Source organism: Arachis ipaensis, chromosome B2, assembly GCF_059453495.1.
Source record: "Arachis ipaensis isolate K30076 ecotype BB chromosome B2, ASM5945349v1, whole genome shotgun sequence".
Taxonomy (NCBI): domain Eukaryota; kingdom Viridiplantae; phylum Streptophyta; class Magnoliopsida; order Fabales; family Fabaceae; genus Arachis; species Arachis ipaensis.
Window position 1 is genome coordinate 21,487,289 of NC_142437.1, and position 27,544 is coordinate 21,514,832.

Below are 27,544 nucleotides of genomic sequence, written 5' to 3' on the forward strand. Positions count from 1 at the left end.
CATTCAGATAACAAGGAGCATTGTCACCACATCAATATAATTAAGCTAAGTTCAAGGATAAATTCGAAACTCATGTACTTCTTGTTCTTTTGAATTAAAACATTTTTCATTTAAGAGAGGTGATGGATTCATAGGACATTCATAGCTTTAAGACATAGTTATTACTACTAATGATCATGTAATGAAGACACAAACATAGATAAGCACATAACATAGAAAACGAAAAACAGAAGAAATAAGAACAAGGAATGAATCCACCTTAGTGATGTCCTTGAGCTCTTCTATGTCTCTTCCTTGTCTTTGCTGCTCCTCCTTCATTGCTTTTAGATCATCTCTGATTTCATGAAGGATGATGGAATGCTCCTGATGTTCCACCCTTAGTTACTTCCAATAATTGTGTGGAAGAAAATGTATCCCCTGAGGTATCTCAGGGATCTCTTGATTTACAGTCAAATGTTCTACCACTGAGCTATAGACCCTTGATGGAAGCTTTTGTCTTCCCTTTCCTCTTTCTAGAGGTTTCTCTGGCCTTAGGTGCCATCAATGGTTATGGAAAAAACAAAAAAGCTATGCTTTTACCACACCAAACTTAGAATGTTGCTCGCCCTCGAGCAAAAGAAGAAAGAATAGAAGAAGAAGAGGATATGGAGGAGATGGATGGCTGTGTGTATTCGGCCTTATGGGTGGGATTGGGTGGGGAAGAGATGTTGAATTTTTGAAGGTAAGTGGGTGTATGGGTGTGAGTGGTAAATGGAAGACAGAAGGGATGAGTGTTTATTGGGAATAGAGGATGATTGAGAAGAGAGAAGAGAGTGAGTGAAGGTAGGTGGGGATCCTGTGGGGTCCACAGATCTTGAGGTGTCAAGGCATTTACATCCCTGCACCAATTTAGGCATGCAAAATGCCCTTGCACACAACTCTAGGCGTTCAGCGCCAGGTTGGTGCCCATTTTGGGCGTTCAACGCCCCTTTGCTGCCATTTCTGGCGTTGAACGCCAGAACCATGCTTGTTCTGGGTGTTCAGCGCCAGGATGCTCCCATTCTAGGCGTTCAGCGCCAGAACTATGCTCTGTTCTGGCGTTTGAACGCCAGACAGATGCTCCTCCAGGGTGTGATTTTTCTTCTGCTGTTTTTGATTCCGTTTTTGATTTTTTTGTTTATTTTGTGACTCCACATGATCATGAACTTAAGAAAACATAAAAAACAATAAAAATAAGAATTAGATAAACATTGGGTTGCCTCCCAACAAGCGCTTCTTTAATGTCAATAGCTTGACAGTGGGCTCTCATGGAGCCTCACAGATGTGCAGAGCTTTGTTGAGACTCTCCAACACCAAACTTAGAGTTTGGATATGGGAGTTCAACACCAAACTTAGAGTTTGGTTGTGGCCTCCCAACACCAAACTTAGAGTTTGACTGTGGGGGCTCTGGTTGACTCTGCTTGGAGAGAAGCTTTTTCTGCTTCCTCTCCATGGTTGCAGAGGGAGATCCTTGAGTTTTAAACACAAGGGAGTTCTCATTCCATTGAAGGAATATTTCACCTCTGTCAACATCAATCACAGCTCTTGCTGTGGCCAGGAAAGGTCTTCCTAGGATGATAGATTCATCTTCTTCCTTTCCAGTATCCAGGACTATGAAATTAGCAGGGATGTAAAGGCCTTCAACCTTTACTAACACGTCCTCTACTTGTCCATAAGCCTATTTTCTAGAGCTGTCTGCCATCTCTAATGAGATTTTAGCAGCTTTCACCCCATAGATTCCCAGTTTCTCTATTACAGAGAGGGGCATGAGGTTTATTCCTGAACCAAGGTCACACAGAGCCTTAAAGATCACGGTGCCTATGGTACATGGTATTATGAACTTTCCAGGATCCTGTCTCTTCTGAGGCAATGTCAGTTGATCCAGATCACTTAGTTCATTGATGAACAAGGGAGGTTCAACTTCCCATGTATCAATGCCAAATAATTTGGCATTTAGCTTCATGATTGCACCAAGAAACTTGGCAGTTTGCTCTTCAGTAACATCCTCATTCTCTTCAGAAGAGGAATACTCATCAGAGCTCATGAAGGGCATAAGGAGGTTCAATGGGATCTCTATGGTCTCTAGATAAGCCTCAGAGTCCTTTGGTTCCTCAGAGGGAAGCTCCTTATTGACCACTGGACGTCCCAGGAGGTCTTCCTCCTTGGGATTCACGTCCTCTCCTCTCCTCATAGGTTCGGCCATGGCGCTTATGTCAATGGCCTTGCACTCTCCTTTTGGATTCTCTTCTGTATTGCTTGGGAGAGTACTAGGAGGGATTTCAGTGATCCTTTTACTCAGCTGGCCCACTTGTGCTTCCAGATTTCTAATGGAAGATCTTGTTTCATTCATGAAACTTACAGTGGCCTTAGATAGATCAGAGACTAAGTTTGCTAAATTAGAAGTATTTTGTTCAGAGTTCTCTGTCTGTTGCTGAGTGGATGATGGAAAAGGCTTGCTATTGCTAAACCTGTTTCTTCCACCATTATTAAAGCGTTGTTGGGGCTTTTGATCCTTCCATGAGAAATTTGGATGATTTCTCCATGTTGAGTTATAGGTGTTTCCATAAGGTTCACCTAAGTAATTTACCTCTGCTATTGCAGGGTTCTCAGGATCATAAGCTTCTTCTTCAGAAGATGCCTCTTGAGTACTGTTGGATGCAGCTTGCATTCCATGCAGACTCTGAGAAATCATATTGACTTGCTGAGTCAATATTTTATTCTGAGCCAATATGGCATTCAGAGTATCAACCTCAAGAACTCCCTTCTTCATAGGCGTCCCATTACTCACAGGATTCCTTTCAGAAGTGTACATGAACTGGTTATTAGCAACCATGTCAATGAGTTCTTGAGCTTCTGCAGGCGTTTTCTTTAGGTGAATGGATCCACCTGCAGAGGTATCCAATGACATCTTAGATAACTCAGACAGACCATCATAGAATATATCCAGGATGGTCCATTCTGAAAGCATGTCAGAAGGACACTTTTTGGTCAACTGTTTGTATCTTTCCCAAGCTTCATAGAGGGATTCACCTTCTTTCTGTCTGAAGGTTTGAACATCAGCTCTAAGCTTGCTCAGCTTTTGAGGAGGAAAGTATTTGGCTAAGAAAGCCGTGACCAGCTTATCCCAAGAGTTCAGGCTGTCTTTGGGTTGAGAATCCAACCATAATCTAGCTCTGTCTCTTACAGCAAAAGGGAAAAGCATGAGCCTGTAGACTTCAGGATCTACTCCATTAGTCTTAACAGTATCACATATCTGCAAGAATTCAGTTAAGAACTGAAAAGGATCTTCAGATGGAAGTCCATGAAACTTGCAGTTCTGCTGCATCAGAGAAACTAACTGAGATTTCAGCTCAAAGTTGTTTGCTCCAATGGCAGGAATGGAGATGCTTCTTCCATGTAAATTGGAATTAGGTGCAGTGAAGTCACCAAGCATTCTCCTTGCATTGTTGTTGGGTTCGGCTGCCATCTCCTTTACTTGTTCGAAATTTTCAATCAAGTTGTCTCTGGATTGTTGTAATTTAGCTTCTCTTAATTTTCTCTTCAGAGTCCTTTCAGGTTCTGGATCAGCTTCAACAAGAATGCCTTTTTCTCTGTCCCTGCTCATAAGAAAGAGGAGAGAAAAAGAAAAGAAGAGGAATCCTCTATGTCACAGTAAAGGGGATCCTTATTGTTAGTAGAAGAAAAGAAGAAGAAATTCGAACACAGATAGAAGAGGGGGTTCGAATTTGGTGATGATGTGAGGAAGAGATGTTAGTTAATGAATGAATAAATAGAATAGGATGAGAGAGAAGGAGGGAATTTTGGAAAATTAATTTTGAAAAGGAGTTAGTGATTTTTTTGAAAATAGTTTTTGAAAAATGTTAGTGATTTTCGAAAATTAAGATTTAAAAAATAAAATAATTAATAAATTAAAAAAAGAAATTTTGAAAAAGGGGGAAGATATTTTCGAAAATGAGAGAGAGAGAGTTAGTTAGGTGGTTTTGAAAAAGTTAAGAAACAAACAAAAAGTTAGTTAGTTAGTTGAAACAAATTTTGAAAAGATAGGAAGTTAGGAAGTTAGAGAAGATATTTTGAAATCAAATTTTTGAAAAAGATAAGATAAGAAGATATTTTGGAAAAGATATGATTGAAATTAGTTTTGAAAAAGATTTGATTTTTAAAATCTCAATTAATGACTTGATTCACAAGAAATCACAAGATATGATTCTAGAATTTAAAATTTGAATCTTTCTTAACAAGCAAGTAACAAACTTCAAATTTTTGAATCAAAACATTAATTGATTATGTTATTTTCGAAAATTTGATTTAAAAATAAGAAAAAGATTTTTGAAAAATATTTTTTTAATTTTCGAAAATAACTAAGAATTTTGAAAAAGATTTGATTTTTGAAAAAGATTTTGAAAAAGATAAGATTTTCAAATTGAAAATTTGATTTGACTCATAAGGAACAACTTTGATTTTTAAAATTTTTTGAAAAAGTCAACTCAATTTTCGAATTTGATGAGAGAAAAAGGGAAAGATATATATATATATATATATTTTTTTTTTAATTTTTGAAACTTTTATGAAAAACATGAAAATTATGCAATGCATGAAATTTTTAGATCAAAACATGTGATGCATGCAAGAATGCTATGAATGTCAAGATGAACACCAAGAACACTTTGAATGCCAAGATGAACATCATAGACACAATTTTGAAAAACTTTTAATGCAAAGAAAACATGCAAGACACCAAACTTAGAATTCTTTAATGCTTACGCACTAAGAATTCAAGAATGCATATGATAAACATGAAAAGACACAAAACAAAAAATCATCAAGATCAAACAAGAAGACTTACCAAGAACAACTTGAAGATCATGAAGAACACTATGAATGCATGATATTTTCGAAAAAATGCAAGATGCATATGCAAGTGACACCAAACTTATGATATGACTCAAGACTCAAACAAGAAACATAAAATATTTTTGATTTTTGTGATTTTCTAAATTTTTTTGGATTTTTATTTTATATTTTTCGAAAAATTATTTTGAAAAAGAAAAATAAGGATTCCAAAATTTTTAATATGAATTCCAGGAATCTTATGCTCTAAAGCTCCAATCAAAGGGTCAGGCATGGCTTAATAGCCAGCCAAGCTTTAGCATATAATTACATGGACTGGAGTGATTAGTTGAATACCAATCCCAAAGCAGTTTGGGTATGGCTTTACAGCCAGATAGGATTCAACATGTTTCATGAAACACTAGAATTCATTCTTAAAAATCTTGAAGCCATAGAATAATTTATTTTTGAAAACATTATTTTTATTATTTTATTTTATTTTATATTTTTTTTTTGAAAACAAAAGAAAAATTTTTGAAAGCTTTTTGAAAAATTTTTGAAAACAAAACAAAAAGAAAATTACCTAATCTGAGCAACAAGATGAACCGTCAGTTGTCCAAACTCAAACAATCCCCGGCAACAGCGCCAAAAACTTGGTGCACGAAATTGTGATCTCCAGGCTCGAACAAATCCTGGTAATGGCTCCAAAGCTTGGTGCTCTGATCTTAATTCATGCTTGTCACAACTTCGATACAACTAACCAGCAAGTGCACTGGGTCGTCCAAGTAATACCTTACGTGAGTAAGGGTCGAATCCCACGGAGATTGTTGGTATGAAGCAAGCTATGGTCACCTTGTAAATCTCAGTCAGGCGGATATGAAGTGATAATGATGTTTTCGAATATTATATAATAAAATAGGGATAGAGATACTTATGTAAATCATTGGTAGGAATTTCAGATAAGCGAATGGAGATACTTTCGTTCCTCTGAACCTCTGCTTTCCTGCTATCTTCATCCAATCAGTCTTACTCCTTTCCATGGCTGGCTTTATGCAAGGGCATCACCGTTGTCAGTGGCTACATCCCCTCCTCTCAGTGAATAATATGCTCACGCACCCTGTCACGGCACGGCTATTCATCTGTCGGTTCTCGATCATGCTGGAATAGGATTCACCCTCCTTTTGCGTTTGTCACTAACGCCCAACAATCGCGAGTTTGAAGCTCGTCACAGTCATTCAATCATTGAATCCTACTCGGAATACCACAGACAAGGTTTAGACTTTCCGGATTCTCTTGAATGCCGCCATCATTCTAGCTTACGCCACGAAGATTCTAGTTAGGAGATCTAAGAGATATTCATTCTAGCTTAATTCATGTAGAACAGAAGTGTTTGTCAGGCACGCGTTCATGAGGGAGAAGGATGATGAGCGTCACACATAATCATCACCTTCATCACGTTCTTGGGTGCGAATGGATATCTTAGAAGCGAAATAAGAAGAATTGAATAGAAAACAGTAGTACTTTGCATTAATCTTTGAGGAACAGCAGAGCTCCACACCTTAATCTATGGAGTGTAGAAACTCTACCGTGAAAATACATAAGTGAAAGTCCAGGCATGGCCGAGATGGCCAGCCCCTCTGATCTAAGAACCAGACGTCCAAAGATGCCTAATACAATAGTAAGAGGTCCTATTTATAATAAACTAGCTACTAGGGTTTACATGAGTAAGTATTTGATGTATAAATCCACTTCCGGGGCCCACTTGGTGTGTGTTTGGGCTGAGATTAAGTGTTGCACGTGCAGAGGCCATTTGTGGAGTTGAACGCCAGTTTTTGTGCCAGTTTGGGCGTTCAACTCTGGTTTTGGATCCTTTTCTGGCGCTGGACGCCAGATTTGGGCAGAGAGCTGGCGTTGAACGCCAGTTTACGTCGTCAATTATTGGCCAAAGTATGAACTATTATATATTGCTGGAAGGCCCTGGATGTCTACTTTCCAACGCAATTGGAAGCGCGCCATTTCAAGTTCTGTAGCTCCAGAAAATCCACTTTGAGTGCAGGGAGGTCAGAATCCAACAGCATCAGCAGTCCTTTTTCAACCTCTGAATCTGATTTCTGCTCAAGTCCCTCAATTTCAGCCAGAAAATACCTGAAATCACAGAAAAACACACAAACTCATAGTAAAGTCCAGAAATGTGAATTTAACATAAAAACTTATGAAAACATCCCTAAAAGTAACTAGATCCTACTAAAAACATACTAAAAACAATGCCAAAAAGCGTATAAATTATCCGCTCATCAGCCATCCAGGATAGGAAAGTCTTTTCGATTTTTGATGAGTCTTTTCACGACTTCAAAAACTTCTATTTTATGGTCTGAGCTGTAGATGATGTCCGTCCTTTTTTTTTTGGACGAGAGTGATGAGCCCTCCTTTTCCCTCTGGTGGCAAGAGAGCCTAGTGGTGGTTAAGTATACCCTGAATAATTTAGATGAGGTGGAACAGGCTTTTATTGGTATTTTGGAAGAGCAATGGGGTTGAGCTCCTCACTTGGACACGAAGAAATTTTTGGGAGATTCCAGCCTTCTCCAATCTGAGTTAGGTAGTTTCTGACCTCTTGTCTTTGTTTGTCTTTTTTCCTTTTATTATGCATGTGTGTTGGTGCACAAAATTGTGATCCTTAACAACGGCGCCGAAAACTTGGTGCTCGGAACGTAATTCACACACTTTATCACAACTTTGCACAACTAACCAGCAAGTGCACTGGGTCATCCAAGTAATAAACCTTACGTGAGTAAGGGTCGATCCCACGGAGATTGTCGGCTTGAAGTAAGCTATGGTCACCTTGTAAATCTCAGTCAGGCGGATTCAAATGGTTATAGAGTTTTAATAATTAAAATATAATTAAAATATAAAATAGGATAGAGGTACTTATGTAATTCATTGGTGAGAATTTCAGATAAGCGTATGGAGATACTTTTGTTCCTTCTGAACCTGTGCTTTCCTACTGTCTTCATCCAATCCTTCATACTCCTTTCCATGGCAAGTTGTATGTAGGGCATCACCGTTGTCAATGGATACTGCCCATCCTCTCAGTGAAAATGGTCCAAGATGTGCTGTCACCGCATGGCTAATCATCTGTCGGTTCTCGATCATACTGGAATAGGATTCAGTAATCCTCTTGCGTCTGTCACTACGCCCAGCACTCGCAAGTTTGAAGCTCGTCACAACCATCCCTTCCTGGATCCTACTCGGAATACCACAGACAAGGTTTAGACTTTCTGGACCTCAAGAATGGCCGCCAATAGTTCTAGCCTATACCACGAAGACTCTGATCTCACGATCAGAAAGCTAAGAGATACACATTCAAGCTTGTTTGCATGTAGAACGGAAGTGTTTGTCAGGCACACGTTCATAAGTGAGAATGATGATGAGCGTCACATAATTATCACATTCATCATGTTCTTGTGTGCGAATGAATATCTTAGAGAAGAAATAAGCTTGAATTGAATAGAAAAACAATAGTACTTTGCATTAATTCATGAGGAACAGCAGAGCTCCACACCTTAATCTATGGTGTGTAGAAACTCTACCGTTGAAAATACATAAGTGATGAAGGTCCAGGCATGGCCGAATGGCCAGCCTCCATGATCTAAGGACTAAACGTCCAGAGATCAAAATACAATAGTAAAAAGTTCTATTTATACTAAACTAGTTACTAGGGTTACAGAAATAAGTAAATGATGCAGAAATCCACTTCCGGAGCCCACTTGGTGTGTGCTTGGGCTGAGCATTGAGATTTCATGTGTAGAGACTTCTTTTGGAGTTAAATTCCAGGTTGCAACCTGTTTCTGGCGTTTAACTCTGCTTTGCAACCTGTTTCTGGCGTTTAACTCCAGAATAGGGCAAGAAGCTGGCGTTGAACGCCGGTTTGCGTCGTCTAAACTCAGGCAAAGTATGGACTATTATATATTTCTGGAAAGCCCTGGATGTCTACTTTCCAACGCAATTAAAAGCGTGCCATTTGGACTCTTGTAGCTCCAGAAAATCCACATTGAGTGCAGGGAGAATCCACATTGAGTGCAGGGAGGTCAGAATCCAACAGCATCTGCAGTCCTTCTTCAACCTCTGAATCTGATTTTTGCTCAAGTCCCTCAATTTCAGCCAGAAATTACCTGAAATCACAGAAAAACACACAAACTCATAGTAAAGTCCAGAAATGTGATTTTTATTTAAAAACTAATAAAAATATATTAAAAACTAACTAAATCATATTAAAACTATGTAAAAACAATGCCAAAAAGCGTATAAATTATCTGCTCATCACAACACCAAACTTAAATTGTTGCTTGTCCCCAAGCAACTGAAAATCAAATAGGATAAAAAGAAGAGAATATACTATAAATTCCAAAATATCAATGAAACTTAGCTCCAATCAGATGAGCGGGACTAGTAGCTTTTTGCCTCTTGAATAGTTTTGGCATCTCACTTTATCCCTTGAAGTTCAGAATGATTGCCATCTATAGAAACTTAGAATTCAGATAGTGTTATTGATTCTCCTAGTTCAGTATGTTAATTCTTGAACACAGCTACTTTATGAGTCTTGGCCGTGGCCCTAAGCACTTTGTTTTCCAGTATTACCACCGGATACATAAATGCCACAGACACATAACTGGGTGAACCTTTTCAGATTATGACTTAGCTTTGCTAAAGTCCCCAATTAGAGGTGTCCAGGGTTCTTAAGCATACTCTTCTTTTGCTTTGGACCTCGACTTTAACCGCTCAGTCTCAAGTTTTCACTTGACACCTTCACGCCACAAGCACATGGCTAGGGACAGCTTGGTTTAGCCGCTTAGGCCAGAATTTTATTCCTTTAGGCCCTCCTATCCACTGATGCTCAAAGCCTTGGAACCTTTTTATTACCCTTGCCTTTTGGTTTTAAGGGCTTTTGGCTTTTTCTGCTTGTTTTTTCTTTTTCTTTCTATTTTTTTTGCCAATTTTTTTTCGTAAGCTCTTCTCTATTCACTGCTTTTTCTTGCTTCAAGAATCATTTTTATGATTTTTCAGATTATCAATAACATTTCTCCTTTTCATCATTCTTTCAAGAGCCAACATATTTAACATTCATAAACAACAAATTCAAAAGACATATGCACTGTTCAAGCATTCATTCAGAAAACAAAAAGTATTGTTACCACATCAAAATAATTAAACTGATTTCAAAGATGAATTCGAAACCATGTACTTCTTGTTCTTTTGTAAATAAAATATTTTTCATTTAAGAGAGGTGATGGATTCATAGGACATTCATAGCTTTAAGACATAGACACTTAAACACTAGTGATCATGTAATAAGACACAAAAATAAATAAACATAAAGCATAGTAAATGAAAAACAGAGAAATAAGAACAAGGAGATTAAGGAACGGGTCCACCTTAGTGAGGGTGGTGTCTTCCTCTTCTTGAAGAACCAATGGTGCTCTTGAGCTTCTCTATGTCTCTTCCTTGTCTTTGTTGCTCCTCCCTCATAGCTCTTTGATCTTCTCTAATCTCATGGAGGATGATGGAGTGCTCTTGGTGCTCCATTCTTAGTTGTCCCATGTTGGAGCTTAATTCTCCTAGGGAAGTATTGATTTGCTCCCAATAGTTTTGTGGAGGAAAGTGCATCCCCTGAGGTATCTCAGGGATTTCATGGTGAGGAATTTTCTCATGCTCTTGTTGAGGTCCATGATCTCTTATTTGCTCCATCCTTTTCTTAGTGATGGGCTTGTCCTCTTCAATGAGGATGTCTCCCTCTATGTCAATTCCAGCCGAATTGCAAAGGTGGCAAATGAGGTGAGGAAAGGCTAACCTTGCCCAAGTGGAGGACTTGTCAGCCACCTTGTAGAGTTCTTGAGGTATAATCTCATGAACTTCCACTTCCTCCCCAATTATGATACTATGGATCATGATGGCCCGATCTATAGTAACTTCAGACCGGTTGCTAGTAGGAATGATTGAGCGTTGAATAAACTCCAACCATCCTCTAGCTACAGGCTTAAGGTCCAGTCTTCTCAATTGAACCGGCTTGCCTCTTGAGTCAACTTTCTATTGAGCTCCTTCCATACATATGTCCATGAGGATTTGGTCCAACCTTTGATCAAAGTTGACCCTTCTAGTGTAGGGGCGTGCGTTTTCTTCCATCATTGGCAAGTTGAACGCCAGCCTTATATTTTCCGGACTGAAATCTAAGTATTTTCCCCGAACCATGGTAAGCCAATGCTTTGGATTCGGGTTCACACTTTGATCATGGTTCCTAGTGATCCATGCGTTTGCATAGAACTCTTGAACCATTAAGATCCCGACTTGTTGAATGGGGTTGGTGAGAACTTCCCAACCTCTTCTTTGGATCTCATGTCGGATCTCCAGATACTCATTCTTTTTGAGCTTGAAAGGAACCTCAGGGATCACTTTCTTCTTGGCCACAACTTCATAGAAGTGGTCTTGATGGACCTTTGAGATGAATCTCTCCATCTCCCATGACTCAGAGGTGGAAACAATTGCCTTCCATTTCCTCTTTCTTGATGTTTCTCTGGCCTTAGGTGCCATTAATGGTTATGTAAAAACAAAAAAGCTATGCTTTTACCACACCAAACTTAAAATGTATGCTCGTCCCTGAGCAAAAGAAGAAAGAAAGTAGGAGAAGAAGAAGAAAAATGGAGGAGAGGGATAGAGGTGTGTATTCGGCCAAGGGGAAGAAGAAAGGGTTGCGGTGTGTGAAAATGAAGAAGGAAAGAGGGGTTTATATAGGAGTGGGGGAAGGTTTAGGGTTCGGCCATTAGGGTTGGGTTTGAGAGGGAAAAGAGTTTGAATTTTGGAGGTAGGTGGGTTTTTTAGGGAAGAGAGGATGGATGTGAGTGGTGAAGAGGTGATGGGGAAGAGTGATTGAGGTGATTGGTGAGGGTATTTGTGGAAGAGAGTTATGAAAAGGTGTGAAGAGGAGAGAAGAAAATGTGGGGATCCTGTGGGGTCAAGGACTTAACATCCCTGCTCCAATTAGGCATGTAAAACGCCCTTAGCATGCATGTCTGGCGTTAAACGCCAGCTTGCTGCTTGTTTTTGGCGTTAAATGCCCAAACGTAGCCTGTTTCTGGCGTTTAACGCCACTTCCATGCTCTGTTTTGGCGTTAAACGCCAGTCTGGTGCTGGTTTTTGGCGTTTAACGCCAGACAGATGCTTATTTCTGGCGTTTAAACGCCAGAGTGCTCTTCCTCCAGGGTGTACTGTTTCTTCTGCTGTTTTTTATTCTGTTTTTAATTTTTTAGTTGTTCTTGTGACTTCACATGATCATCAACCTAATAAAACATGAAATAACAATAAAAATAAAATAGGTATAATTAAATAACATTGGATTGCCTCACAACAAGTGCTTCTTTAATGTCAATAGCTTGACAGTGAGCTCTCATGGAGCCTCACAGATAATCAGAGCAAGGTTGGGACCTCCCAATACCAAACTTAGAGTTTGAATGTGGGGGTTCAACACCAAACTTAGAGTTTGGTTGTGGCCTCCCAACACCAAACTTAGAGTTTAACTGTGGGGACTTTGGTTGACTCTGTAGTGAGAGAAGCTTTTCATGCTTCCTCTCCATGGTTACAGAAGGAGAACCTTGAGTCTTAAACACAAGGTAGTCCTCATTCAGTTGAAGGACCAACTCTCCTTTGTCCACATCAATCACAGCTTTTGCTGTGGCTAGGAAGGGTCTTCCAAGGATGATGGATTCATCCTCATCCTTCCCAGTGTCTAGGATTATGAAATCAGCAGGGATGTAAAGGCCTTCAACCTTTACTAACACGTTCTCTACTTGTCCATAAGCCTATTTTCTTGAGTTGTCTGCCATCTCTAATGAGATTCTGGCAGCTTGCACCTCAAAGATTCCTAGTTTCTCCATTACAGAGAGTGGCATTAAGTTTATGCCTGACCCCAGGTCACACAGAGCCTTCTCAAAGGTCATGGTACCTATGTTACAGGGAATTAGGAATTTACCAGGATCTTGTTTCTTTTGAGGTAATTTCTGCCTATCCAATGCATTTAGTTCATCGGTGAGCAAGGGAGGTTCATCTTCCCAAGTCTCATTACCAAATAATTTGGCATTCAGCTTCATGATTGCACCAAGGTATTTAGCGACTTGCTCTTCAGTAATGTCTTCATCCTTTTCAGAGGAAGAATACTCATCAGAGCTCATGAAGGGCAGAAGCAAGTTGGATGGAATCTCTATGGTCTCTGTATGAGCCTCAGATTCCTTCAGGTCCTCATTGAGGAACCCCTTAATGTTCAGAGGACGTCCCATGAGGTCTTTGATGAGCGGATAATTTATACGCTTTTTGGCATAGTTTTTAGTATGTTTTTAGTAGGATCTAGTTACTTTTAGGGATGTTTTCATTAGTTTTTATGTTAAATTCACATTTCTGGACTTTACTATGAGTTTGTGTGTTTTTCTGTGATTTCAGGTATTTTTTGGCTGAAATTGAGGGACTTGAGCAAAAATCAGATTCAGAGGTTGAAGAAGGACTGCTGATGCTGTTGGATTCTGACCTCCCTGCACTCAAAGTGGATTTTCTGGAGCTACAGAACTCGAAATGGCACGCTTCTAATTGCGTTGGAAAGTAGACATCCAGGGCTTTCCTGCAATGTATAATAGTCCATACTTTGCCCAAGGTTAGATGACGCAAACTGGCGTTCAACGCCAGTTCTCTGCCCAATTCTGGCGTCCAGCGCCAGAAACAAGTTGCAAAGTGGAGTTCAACGCCCAAACTGGCACCAAAACTGGCGTTCAACTCCAGGAATGACCTCTACACGTGTAACACTTAAGCTCAGCCCAAGCACACACCAAGTGGGCCCCGGAAGTGGATTTATGCATCAATTACTTATTTCTGTAAACCCTAGTAGCTAGTTTATTATAAATAGGACCTTTTACTATTGTATTAGACATCTTTGGTCTCAGTTTTAATCCATTGTTCATCTTAGGGAACTATTGATCACGTTTTGAGGGCTGGCCTCTCGGCCATGCCTGGACCTTTCACTTATGTATTTCCAACAGTAGAGTTTCTGCACTCCATAGATTAAGGTGTGGAGCTCTGCTGTTCCTCAAAGATTAATGCAAAGTACTACTATTTTCTATTCAACTCATCTTATTTCACTTCTAAGATATTCATTCGCACTTCAACCTGAATGTGATGAACGTGACAATCATCATCATTCCCTATGAACGCGTGCCTGACAACCACTTCCGTTCTACATTAGATTGAATGAGTATCTCTTAGATCACTTAATCAGAATCTTCGTGGTGTAAGCTAGAATGATGGCGGCATTCAAGAGAATCCAGAAAGTCTAAACCTTGTCTGTGGTATTCCGAGTAGGATTCAATGATTGAATGACTGTGACGAGCTTCAAACTCGCGATTGCTGGGCGTAGTGACAGACACAAAAGGATAGTAAATCCTATTCCAGCATGATCGAGAACCAACAGATGAATAGCCGTGCCGTGACAGGGTGCGTTGACCATATTCACTGAGAGGATAGGATGTAACCATTGACAAGGGTGATGCCTCCAGACGATTAGCCGTGCCGTGACAGGGCATTTGGATCATTTTCCCGAGAGAAGACCGAAAGTAGCCATTGACAATGGTGATGCATTACATAAAGCCAGCCGTAGAAAGGAGTAAGACTGATTGGATGAAGATAGCAAGAAAGCAGAGGTTCAGAGGAACGAAAGCATCTCTACACGCTTATCTGAAATTCTAACCAATGAATTACATAAGTATTTCTATCCTTATTTTAGTACTATTTTCGAAAACCCCATTACTATTTTATATCTGCCTGACTGAGATTTACAAGGTGACCATAGCTTGCTTCATACCAAGAATCTCCGTGGGATTCGACCCTTACTCACGTAAGGTATTACTTGGACGACCCAGTGCACTTGCTGGTTAGTTGTGCGAAGTTGTGAACCATGGTATTGGCATCATGTTTTTGGCGCCATTACCAGGGAAAGAAAGAGTGATGAATTTTACATAATCAAAGTGTAATCACAATTTCTGCGCACCAAGTTTTTGGCGCCGTTGCCAGGGATTGTTCGAATTTGGACAACTGACGGTTCATCTTGTTGCTCAGATTGGTTAACTTTCTTTTCGTTTTCTTTTCAAAAAGTTTTCAAAAATTTTTCAAAAATCTCTTTCAAAAATTTCTCCTTTGTTTTCGAAAAAAAAAATTTAATAATAAAAATAATGTTTTCAAAAATAAATTATTCTATGGCTTCAAAACTTTTAAGAATGAATTCTAGAGTTTCATGGTAACATGTTGAATCCTATCTGGCTGAAAAGCCATATCCAAACTCCTTTGGGATTGGTCTTCAACTAATCACCTCAATAGATGTAAATCCATTCTAAAGCTTGCCTGGCTATTAAGCCATGCCTGACCCTTTGATTGGAGCTTTAGACTAAAGAGCATAAGATTCCTGGAATTCATATTAAAAATTTTGGAATCCTTATTTTTATTTTTCAAATAATTTCCGAAAAAAAATACAAAAAAAATTAGAAAATCATAAAAATCAAAAATATTTTTTGTGTTCTTGTTTGAGTCTTGAGTCATGTTATAAGTTTGGTGTCAATTGCATGTGCATCTTGCATTTTTCGAAAAAATCATGCATTCATAGTGTTCTTCATGATCTTCAAGTTGTTCTTGGTAAGTCTTCTTGTTTGATCTTTGCATTTTCATTTTTTGTGTCTTTTCTTGTTTTTCATATGCATTCTTGAATTCTTAGTGTCTAAGCATTAAAGAATTCTAAGTTTTGTGTCTTGCATGTTTTCTTTGCATTAAAAATTTTTCAAAGATGTGTTCTTGATGTTCATCATGATCTTCATAGTGTTCTTGGTGTTCATCTTGACATTCATAGCATTCTTGCATGCATTCATTGTTTTGATCTATAGCTTTCATGCATTGCATCATTTTTCTTGTTTTTCTCTCTCATCATAAAAATTCAAAAATCAAAAAATATCTTTCCCTTTTTCTCTCATCAAATTCGAAAATTTGGATTGACTTTTTCAAAAATTTTTAAAATCAAGTTGTTTCTTATGAGTCAAATCAAATTTTCAATTTGAAAATCTTATCTTTTTCAAAATCTTTTTCAAAAATCAAATCTTTTTCAAATTTTTTAGTTATTTTCGAAAATTCCAAAAATATTTTTCAAAAATCTTTTCCTTATCTTTATCACATGATTTTTGAAAATAACATCACCAATTAATGTTTTGATTCAAAAATTTCAAGTTTGTTACTTGCTTGTTAAGAAAGATTCAAACTTTAAGTTATAGAATCATATCTTGTGATTTCTTATGAATCAAGTCATTAATTGTGATTTTAAAAATCAAATCTTTTTCAAAACTAATTTCAAATCATATCTTTTCAAAAATATCTTCTTATCTTACCTTTTTCAAATATTTGATTTAAAAATATCCTTTCTAACTTCGTATCTTCTTATCTTTTCAAAATTTGTTTCAACTAACTAACTAACTTTTTGTTTGTTTCTTATCTTTTTCAAAACCACCTAACTAACTCTCTCTCTCTCATTTTCGAAAATATCTTCCCTCTTTTTCAAAATTTCTTTTTAATTAACTAATTATTTTAATCTTTGATTTTAAAAATTTTTTCGAAAATTACTAACATTTTTCAAAAACCATTTTCGAAAATCACTAACTCTTTTTCAAAAATTATTTTCGAAAATCCTCTCCCTCTCTCATCTTATTCTATTTATTTATTCATCTACTAACATCTCTTCCTCACATCACTCACCAAATTCGAACCCCCTCTTCTATCTGTGTTCGAATTTTTTTCTTCTTCTCTTCTTCTACTAACAATAAGGAACCTCTTTACTGTGACATAGAGGATTCCTCTTCTTTTCTTTTTCTCTTCTCTTTCTTATGAGCAGGGACAAAGAAAAAGGCATTCTTGTTGAAGCTGATCCAGAACCTGAAAGGACTCTGAAAAGGAAACTAAGAGAAGCTAAATTACAACAATCCAGAGACAACCTTAGTGAAAATTTCGAACAAGTAAAGGAGATGGCAGCCGAACCCAACAACAATAATGCAAGGAGGATGCTTGGTGACTTTACTGCACCTAATTCCAATTTACATGGAAGAAGCATCTCCATTCCTGCTATTGGAGCAAACAACTTTGAGCTGAAACCTCAATTAGTTTCTCTGATGCAGCAGAACTGCAAGTTTCATGGACTTCCATCTGAAGATCCTTTTCAGTTCTTAACTGAATTCTTGCAGATCTGTGATATTGTTAAGACTAATGGAGTAGATCTTGAAGTCTACAGGCTCATGCTTTTCCCTTTTGCTGTAAGAGACAGAGCTAGAGTGTGGTTGGACTCTCAACCCAGAGATAGCCTGAACTCTTGGGATAAGCTGGTCACGGCTTTCTTAGCCAAGTTCTTTCCTCCTCAAAAGCTGAGCAAGCTTAGAGTGGATGTCCAAACCTTCAAACAAAAAGATGGTGAATCCCTCTATGAAGCTTGGGAAAGATACAAACAGTTGACCAAAAAGTATCCCTCTGACATGCTTTCAGAATGGACCATCCTGGATATATTCTATGATGGTTTGTCTGAGTTATCAAAGATGTCATTGGACACTTCTGCAGGTAGATCCATTCACCTAAAGACAAAGCCTGCAGAAGCTCAAGAACTTATTGACATGGTTGCTAATAACCAGTTCATGTACACTTCTGAGAGGAATCCTGTGAGTAATGGGACGCCTATGAAGAAGGGAGTTCTTGAAGTTGATACTCTGAATGCCATATTGGCTCAGAACAAAATATTGACTCAGCAAGTCAATATGATTTCTCAGAGTCTGAATGGAATGCAAGCTGCATCCAACAGTACTCAAGAGGCTTCTTATGCAAAAGAAGCTTATGATCCTGAAAACCCTGCAATAGCAGAGGTGAATTACTTAGGTGAACCTTATGGAAACACCTATAATCCATCATGGAGAAATCATCCAAATTTCTCATGGAAGGATCAAAAGCCTCAACAAGGCTTTAATAATGGTGGAAGAAACAGGTTTAGCAATAGCAAGCCTTTTCTATCATCCACTCAGCAACAGACAGAGAACTCTGAACAAAATACTTCTAATTTAGCAAATTTAGTCTCTGATCTATCTAAGGCCACTGTGAGTTTCATGAATGAAACAAGGTCTTCCATTAGAAATTTGGAAGCACAAGTGGGCCAACTGAGTAAAAGGATCACTGAAATCCCTCCTAGTACTCTCCCAAGCAATACAGAAGAGAATCCAAAAGGAAAGTGCAAGGCCATTGACATAAGCACCATGGCCAAACCTGTAAGAGAAGGAGAGGACGTGACTCCCAAGGAGGAGGACCTCCTGGGACGTCCAGTGATCAATAAGGAGCTTCCCTCTGAGGAACCAAAGGACTCTGAGGCTCATCTAGAGACCATAGAGATTCCATTGAACCTCCTTATGCCATTCATGAGCTCTTATGAGTATTCCTCTTCTGAAGAGAATGAGGATGTTACTGAAGAGCAAACTGTCAAGTTTCTTGGTGCAATCATGAAGCTAAATGCCAAATTATTTGGTATTGAGACTTGGGAAGATGAACCTCCCTTGTTCACCAATGAACTAAGTGATATGGATCAACTGACATTGCCTTAGAAGAGACAAGATCCTGGAAAGTTCATAATACCTTGTACCATAGGCACCATGATCTTTAAGGCTCTGTGTGACCTTGGTTCAGGAATAAACCTCATGCCCCTCTCTGTAATAGAGAAACTGGAAATCTATGGGGTGCAAGCTGCTAAAATCTCATTAGAGATGGCAGACAATTCAAGAAAACAGGCTTATGGACAAGTAGAGGACGTGTTAGTAAAGGTTGAAGGCCTTTACATCCCTGCTGATTTCATAGTCCTGGATATTGGAAAGGAAGATGATGAATCCATCATCCTAGGAAGACCTTTCCTAGCCACAGAAAGAGCTGTGATTGATGTGGACAGAGGAGAATTAATCCTTCAATTGAATGAGGACAACCTTATGTTTACAACTCAAGGATCTCTCTCTGCATCCATAGAGAGGAAGCATAAAAAGGCTTCTCTCAAAGCAGAGTCAAACAAAGCCCCCACAGTCAAACTCTAAGTTTGGTGTTGGGAGGCCACAACCAAACTCTAAGTTTGGTGTTGAACTCCCATATCCAAACTCTAAGTTTGGTGTTGGAGAGTCTCAACAATGCTCTGAACATCTGTGAGGCTCCATGAGAGCCCACTGTCAAGCTATTGACATTAAAGAAGTGCTTGTTGGGAGGCAACCCAATTTTTATTTATTTAACTATATTTTTCTTAGTTATATGTCTTTATAGGTTCATGATCATGTGGAGTCACAAAATAAATATAAAAATTGAAAATGGAATTAAAAACAGCAGAAGAAAAATCACACCCTGGAGGAAGTATCTGCTTGGCGTTCAACGCCAGAACAGAGCATGGTTCTGGCGCTGAACGCCCAAAATGGGCAGTATCTGGGCGCTGAACGCCCAAAATGGGCATCATCTGGGCGCTGAACGCCAGGATTGCACCCTGGAGAGGAGCTGGCGCTGAACGCCCAGAACAAGCATGGTTCTGGCGTTCAACGCCAGAAATGGGCAACAAATGGGCGTTGAACGCCCAAAATGGGCACCAACCTGGCGCTGAACGCCCAGAGTTGTGTGCAAGGGCATTTTACATGCCTAATTTGGTGCAAGGTTGTAATTCCTTGAACACCTCAGGATCTGTGGACCCCACAGGATCATCTCAGGATCTGTGGACCCCACAGGATCCCCACCTACCTCCACTCACTTCTTCTCACCCCTCTTTCACACAGTCCCATAAACACTCTTCCCCAAAACCCTTCACCAATCACCTCAATCTCTCTTCCCCAACACCTCTTCACCACTCACATCCATCCACTCTTCCCCATAAACCTACCTCATAAACTCCACCTACCTTCAAAATTCAAAATCAATTTCCCACCCAAACCCACCCTATATGGCCGAAACCTAACCCCCCTCCCCCCCCTATATAAAGCCTTCCATTCCTCCTCATTTTCACACAACACAACCCTCTCTTCTCTTCTTGGCCGAAACACAACCCCTTCTCCCTCTCCTCCATTTCTTCTTCTTATTCATCTATTCTTTCTTCTCTTGCTCGAGGGTGAGCAAACTTCTAAGTTTGGTGTGGTAAAAGCATAAGCTTTTTGTTTTTCCATTACCATTGATGGCACCTAAGACTGGAGAATCCTCTAGAAAAGGGAAAGGGAAGACAAAAGCTTCCACCTCCGAGTCATGGGAGATGGAAAGGTTCATCTCCAAAGCCCATCAAGACCACTTCTATGATGTTGTGGCCAAGAAGAAGGTGATCTCTGAGGTCCCTTTCAAACTCAAAAGAAATGAGTATCCGGAGATCCGACATGAAATTCAAAGAAGAGGTTGGGAAGTTCTAACAAATCCCATCCAACAAGTCGGCATCCTAATGGTTCAAGAGTTCTATGCCAATGCATGGATCACCAAGAACCATGATCAAAGTAAGAACCCGGATCCAAAGAACTATGTTACAATGGTTCGGGGGAAATACTTGGATTTTAGTCTGGAAAATGTGAGATTGGCGTTTAACTTGCCTATGATGCAAGGAGATGAACGCCCCTACACTAGAAAGGTCAACTTTAATCAAAGGATGGACCAAGTCCTCATGGACATATGTGTGGAAGGAGCTCAATGGAAGATTGACTCCAAAGGCAAGCCGGTTCAACTAAGAAGATTGGACCTTAAGCCTGTAGCTAGAGAATGGTTGGAGTTCATTCAATGCTCAATCATTCCCACTAGCAACCAGTCTGAAGTTACTATAGACCGGGCCATCATGATCCATAGCATCATGATTGGAGAAGAGGTGGAAGTTCATGAGATTATACCTCAAGAACTCTACAAGGTGGCTGACAAGTCCTCCACTATGGCAAGGTTAGCCTTTCCTCACCTCATTTGCCACCTATGCAATTCGGCTGGGATTGACATAGAGGGAGATATCCTCATTAAAGAGGACAAGCCCATCACTAAGAAAAAGATGGAGCAAGCAAGAGAGCCCATTCATGAAGCTCAAGAGGCGTATGAAGCTCATCACCATGAGATCCCGGAGATGCCTCAAATGCACTTTCCTCCACAAAACTATTGGGAGCAAATCAACACCTCCCTAGGAGAATTGAGTTCCAATATGGGACAACTAAGGGTGGAACATCAAGAGCACTCCATCATCCTTCATGAAATAAGAGAAGATCAAAAAGCAATGAGGGAGGAGCAACAAAGACAAGGAAGAGACATAGAAGAGCTCAAGGACATCATTGGTTCCTCAAGAAGGAAACGCCACCATCACTAAGGTGGACTCATTCCTTGTTCTTATTTCTTCTGTTTTTCGTTTTCTATGTTAAGTGCTTATCTGTGTTTGTGTCTTCATTACATGATCATTAGTAGTTAGTAACTTTGTCTTAAAGTTATGAATGTCCTATGAATCCATCACCTCTCTTAAATGAAAAATGTTTTAATTCAAAAGAACAAGAAGTGAATGAGTTTCAAATTTATCCTTGAACTTAGTTTAATTATATTGATGTGGTGACAATGCTTCTTGTTTTCTGAATGAATGCTTGAACAGTGCATATGTCTTTTGAAGTTGTTGTTCATGAATGTTAAATATGTTGGCTCTTGAAAGAATGATGACAAGGAGACATGTTATTTGATAATCTGAAAAATTGTAAAAATGATTCTTGAAGCAAGAAAAAGCAGCAAAGAACAAAGCTTGCAGAAAAAAAAAAGAAAAAAAAATAGCGAAAAAAAATAGAAAGAAAAAGAAAAAGCAAGCAGAAAAAGCCAAAAGCTCTTAAAACCAAGAGGCAAGAGCAAAAAGCCAATAACCCTTAAAACCAAAAGGCAAGGGCAAACAAAAATGATCCCAAGGCTTTGAGCATCAGTGGATAGGAGGGCCTAAAGGAATAAAATCCTGGTCTAAGCGGCTAAACCAAGCTGTCCCTAACCATGTGCTTGTGGCGTGTAGGTGTCAAGTGAAAACTTGAGACTGAGCGGTTAAAGTCAAGGTCCAAAGCAAAAAAAGAGTGTGCTTAAGAACCCTGGACACCTCTAATTGGGGACTTTAGCAAAGCTGAGTCACAATCTGAAAAGGTTCACCCAATTATGTGTCTGTGGCATTTATGTATCCGGTGGTAATACTGGAAAACAAAGTGCTTAGGGCCACAGCCAAGACTCATAAAGAAGCTGTGTTCAAGAATCATCATACTGAACTATGAGAATCAATAACACTATCTGAACTCTGAGTTCCTATAGATGCCAATCATTCTGAACCCCAATGGATAAATTGAGATGCCAAAACTATTCAAGAGGCAAAAAGCTATAAGTCCCGCTCATTTGATTGGAGCTATGTTTCATTGATAGTTTGGAATTTATAGTATATTCTCTTCTTTTTATCCTATTTGATTTTCAGTTGCTTGGGGACAAGCAACAATTTAAGTTTGGTGTTGTGATGAGCGGATAATTTATACGCTTTTTGGCATAGTTTTTAGTATGTTTTTAGTAGGATCTAGTTACTTTTAGGGATATTTTCATTAGTTTTTATGTTAAATTTACATTTCTGGACTTTACTATGAGTTTGTGTGTTTTTCTGTGATTTCAGGTATTTTCTGGCTGAAATTGAGGGACTTGAGCAAAAATCAGATTCAGAGGTTGAAGAAGGACTGCTGATGCTGTTGGATTCTGACCTCCCTGCACTCAAAGTAAATTTTCTGGAGCTACAGAACTCGAAATGGCGCGCTTCCAATTGCGTTGGAAAGTAGACATCTAGGGCTTTCCAGCAATATATAATAGTCTATACTTTTCCCAAGTTTAGATGACACAAACTGGCGTTCAACGCCAGTTCTCTGCCCAATTCTGGTGTCCAGCGCCAGAAACAAGTTGCAAAGTGGAGTTCAACGCCCAAACTGGCACCAAAACCTCTACACGTGTAACACTTAAGCTCAGCCCAAGCACACACCAAGTGGGCCCCGGAAGTGGATTTATGCATCAATTACTTATTTCTGTAAACCCTAGTAGCTAATTTATTATAAATAGGACCTTTTACTATTGTATTAGACATCTTTGGCCTTAGTTTTAATCCATTGTTCATCTTAGGAGACTATTGATCACGTTTTGAGGGCTGGCCTCTCGGCCATGCCTGGACCTTTCACTTATGTATTTCCAACGGTAGAGTTTCTGCACTCCATAGATTAAGGTGTGGAGCTCTGCTGTTCCTCAAAGATTAATGCAAAGTACTACTATTTTCTATTCAACTCATCTTATTTCGCTTCTAAGATATTCATTCGCACTTCAACCTGAATGTGATGAACGTGACAATCATCATCATTCCCTATGAACGCGTGCCTGACAACCACTTCCGTTCTACATTAGAATGAATGAGTATCTCTTAGATCTCTTAATCAGAATCTTCGTGGTGTAAGCTAGAATGATGGCGGCATTCAAGAGAATTCGGAAAGTCTAAACCTTGTTTGTGGTATTCCGAGTAGGATTCAATGATTGAATGACTGTGACGAGCTTCAAACTCGCGATTGCTGGGCGTAGTGACAGATGCAAAAGGATAGTAAATCCTATTCCAGCATGATCAAGAACCGACATATGAATAGCCGTGCCATGACAGGGTGCGTTGACCATATTCACTGAGAGGATAGGATGTAACCATTGACAAGGGTGATGCCTCCAGACGATTAGCCGTGCCGTGACAGGGCATTTGGATCATTTTCCCGAGAGAAGACCGAAAGTAGCCATTGACAATGGTGATGCATTACATAAAGCCAGCCATGGAAAGGAGTAAGACTGATTGGATGAAGATAGCAGGAAAGCAGAGGTTCAGAGGAACGAAAGCATCTCTACACGCTTATCTGAAATTCTAACCAATGAATTACATAAGTATTTCTATCCTTATTTTAGTACTATTTTCGAAAACCCCATTACTATTTTATATCTGCCTGACTGAGATTTACAAGGTGACCATAGCTTGCTTCATACCAACAATCTCTGTGGGATTCGACCCTTACTTACGTAAGGTATTACTTGGACGACCCAGTGCACTTGCTGGTTAGTTGTGCGAAGTTGTGAACCATGGTATTGACATCATGTTTTTGGCGCCATTACCAGGGAAAGAAAGAGCGATGAATTTTACATAATCAAAGTGTAATCACAATTTCTGCGCACCAGTCTTCCTCGTTGGGATTCACGTCCTCCTCCTTCTCTCTGGGATCAGCCACACCAAGTAAGGTTATGGCCTTGCACTCTCTCTTTGGATTCTCTTCTGTATTGCTTGGGAGAGTACTAGGAGGAGTTTCAGTGATTCTTTTACTCAGCTAGCCCACTTGTGCCTCCAAATTTCTGATGGAGGACCTTGTTTCATTCATGAAATTTAGAGTGGCCTTAGATAGATCAGAGACTATATTTGCTAAGCTAGATAGATTCTGCTCAGAATTCTCTGTCTGTTGCTGAGTGGATGATGGAAAAGGCTTGCTAGTGCTAAACCTATTTCTTCCACCATTATTGAAGCCTTGTTGAGGCTTTTGTTGATCCTTCCATGAGAAATTTGGATGATTTCTCCATGAGGGATTATAGGTGTTTCCATAGGGTTCACCCATGTAATTCACCTCTGCTATTGCTGGGTTCTTAGGATCATAAGCTTCTTCTTCAGAAGATGCCTCTTTAGTACTATTGGATGCAACTTGCAATCCATTCAGACTCTGAGAAATCATATTGACTTGCTGAGTCAATATTTTGTTCTGAGCCAATATGGCATTCAGAGCATCAATTTCAAGGACTTCCTTCCTCTGAGACGTCCCATTACTCACAGGATTCCTTTCAGAAGTGTACATGAACTGGTTATTTGCAACTATGTCAATGAGTTCCTGAGCTTCTGCAGGCATTTTCTTTAGGTGAATGGATCTACCTGCAGAATGGTCCAATGACATCTTTGATAATTCAGACAGACCATCATAGAATATATCCAGGATGGTCCATTCTGAAAGCATGTCAGAAGGACACTTTTTGGTCAGTTGCTTGTATCTCTCCCAAGCTTCATAGAAGGATTCACCTTCTTTTTGTCTGAAGGTTTGAACATCCACTCTAAGCTTGCTAAGATTTTGAGGAGGAAAGAACTTGGCTAAGAAAGCCGTGACCAGCTTATCCCAAGAGTTTAGGCTATCTTTAGGTTGAGAGTCCAACCATATTCTAGCTCTGTCTCTTACAGCAAACGGGAAAAGCATAAGCCTGTAGACCTCGGGATCAACCCCATTGGTCTTAACAGTATCACAAATCTGCAAAAATTCAGTTAAGAACTGAAAAGGATCTTCTGATGGAAGTCCATGAAACTTGCAGTTCTGTTGCATCAGAGAAACTAATTGAGGCTTTAGCTCAAAATTGTTTGCTCCAATGGCAGGGATTGAGATGCTTCTTCCATGTAAGTTGGAATTTGGTGCAGTAAAGTCACTAAGCATCTTCCTTGCATTGTTATTATTTTCGGCCATGTCTCCTTCTTTTTCGAAAATTTTTGTCAGATTTTCTCCAGAGAGTTGTGCTTTAGCTTCCCTTAGCTTCCTCTTCAGAGTCCTTTCAGGTTCAGGATCGGCTTCAACAAGAATGTTCTTATCCTTGTTCCTGCTCATATGAAAAAGAAGAAAACAGAAAAGAAGAGGAATCCTCTATGTCACAGTATAGAGATTCCTTATGTAAGTATAAGAAGAGAAGAATAGAGGAAGGAAAAGAATCCAAACACAGAGGGGAAGAGTGGGTTCGAATTCTTGGGTGGAAGAGAAGTGTTAGTAGATGAATAAATAATTAGAAGGAGATGAGAGAGGGAAGAACTCGAAAATTAAATAAAACAAAAAAATATTTTTCGTTTCTAATTTGAAATTAAAGTTAAAATTTGAAAACTTAAAAAGAAAAATAAAATTAAATCAAACTAAAATTTAAAACAAATAGTTAATTGAAAAGAAATTTTGAAAAAGAGGAAGGTGATTTTTGTAAATTAGAGAGAGAATTAGTTAGGTAGTTTTGAAAAAGATATGATTGAAATAGTAAACTTTTAAAAATCAAACAAAAAGTCAAGTAGTTAATTGAAAAAGATTTGAAAATCAATTTTTGAAAAGATAAGAAGTTAGAAAAGATTTTGAAATTGATTTTGAAAAAGATGTGATTGAAACTTATTTTGAAGAAGATTTGAAAAAGAAATAAAAAAAGATTTGATTTTGAAAATTAAAGTTGATTACTTGACTAACAAGAAACAAAAAGATATGATTTTAAAATTTAAAGATTGAACCTTTCTTAATAGGCAAGTAACAAACTTAAAAATTTTTGAATTAATCACATTAATTGTTAGTAAAGATTTTGAAATTATGAACAAGATAAGAAAAAGATTTTTGAAAATCAATTTGAAATTTTCGGAAATCATAAAAGAAAAATAAAAAAGATTTGATTTTTGAAAAAGATTTGAAAAAGATAGAATTTTTAAATTAAAAATTTGATTTGACTCATAAGAAACAATTAAATTTTAAAAACTTTTGACTAGATCAAATCAAATTTTCGAAAATTATGAGTGAAATAAGGGAAAGATATTTTTTTTTTTATTTTTGAATTTTAATGATGAGAGATAAAAATATAAAAAAGACTCAATGCATGTAAATTATGAATCAAAACACACAATGCATGCAAGAACACTTTGAATGTCAAGATGAACATCAAGAACATATTTTTGAAAATTTTTAAGAAAAGAAAAACATGCAAGACAGCAAACTTAGAAATTTTTAATTTTTAGACACTATGAATACAAGAATGCATATGAAAAACAAGGTACAACACACAACAAGAAAATATGAAGATCAAACAAGAGGATTTATCAAGAACAACTTGAAGATCATGAAGAATGCAATGCATGAATTTTCGAAAAAATGCACAAATTTTAAAACATGCAATTGACACCAAACTTAAAATTTAACTCAAGACTCAAACAAGAAACACAAAAATATTTTTGATTTTATGATTTTATAAATTTTTTTGGAATTTTTCAAAAATTATTTGGAAAGGAAAATAAGGATTTCAAACATTTTTAATAGGAATTCCAGGAATCTTGCAATGTTAGTCTAAAATTCCGGTCCAGGAATTAGACATGGCTTACTAGCCAGCTAAGCTTTCAGTGAAAGCTCCGGTCCAAAACACTAGACATGGCCAATGACCAGCCAAGCTTTAGCAGATACGATTCAGACATACAACAGCTGATAATTCATTCAACTTGCTTCTATGCTGATGGGTGGAAGCCTCGGTCCAAAAGAGTTAGACATGGCTTTACAGCCAGCCAGGCTTCAACATGTTTCATGAAACTCTAGAATTCATTCTTAAAAATTCTGAAGCCATAGAATAATTTATTTTTTTGTTTTTTTTTCGAAAATAAGAATTAAACGGCTTAAAAATAAAATAAAATTACCTAATCTGAGCAACAAGATGAACCGTCAGTTGTCCAAACTTGAACAATCCCCGGCAACGGCGCCAAAAATTTGGTGCACGAAATTGTGATCCTTCACAACGGTGCCAAAAACTTGGTGCTCGGAACGTA

The 27,544-nt window shown here is 38.5% G+C and overlaps 2 non-coding genes across 2 annotated transcripts; both read left to right on the forward strand.

The window, feature by feature from the left end:
• Positions 1 to 2,980: 2,980 nt before the first annotated feature.
• Positions 2,981 to 3,088, forward strand: LOC148573232 (small nucleolar RNA R71). Its single transcript, XR_015905653.1, has one exon. It is a non-coding gene; the product is annotated as a small nucleolar RNA R71 (small nucleolar RNA).
• A 21,874-nt stretch (positions 3,089 to 24,962) lies between these two features.
• LOC148573233 (small nucleolar RNA R71) lies at positions 24,963 to 25,070 on the forward strand. Its single transcript, XR_015905534.1, has one exon. It is a non-coding gene; the product is annotated as a small nucleolar RNA R71 (small nucleolar RNA).
• The last annotated feature ends 2,474 nt before the right edge of the window (positions 25,071 to 27,544 follow it).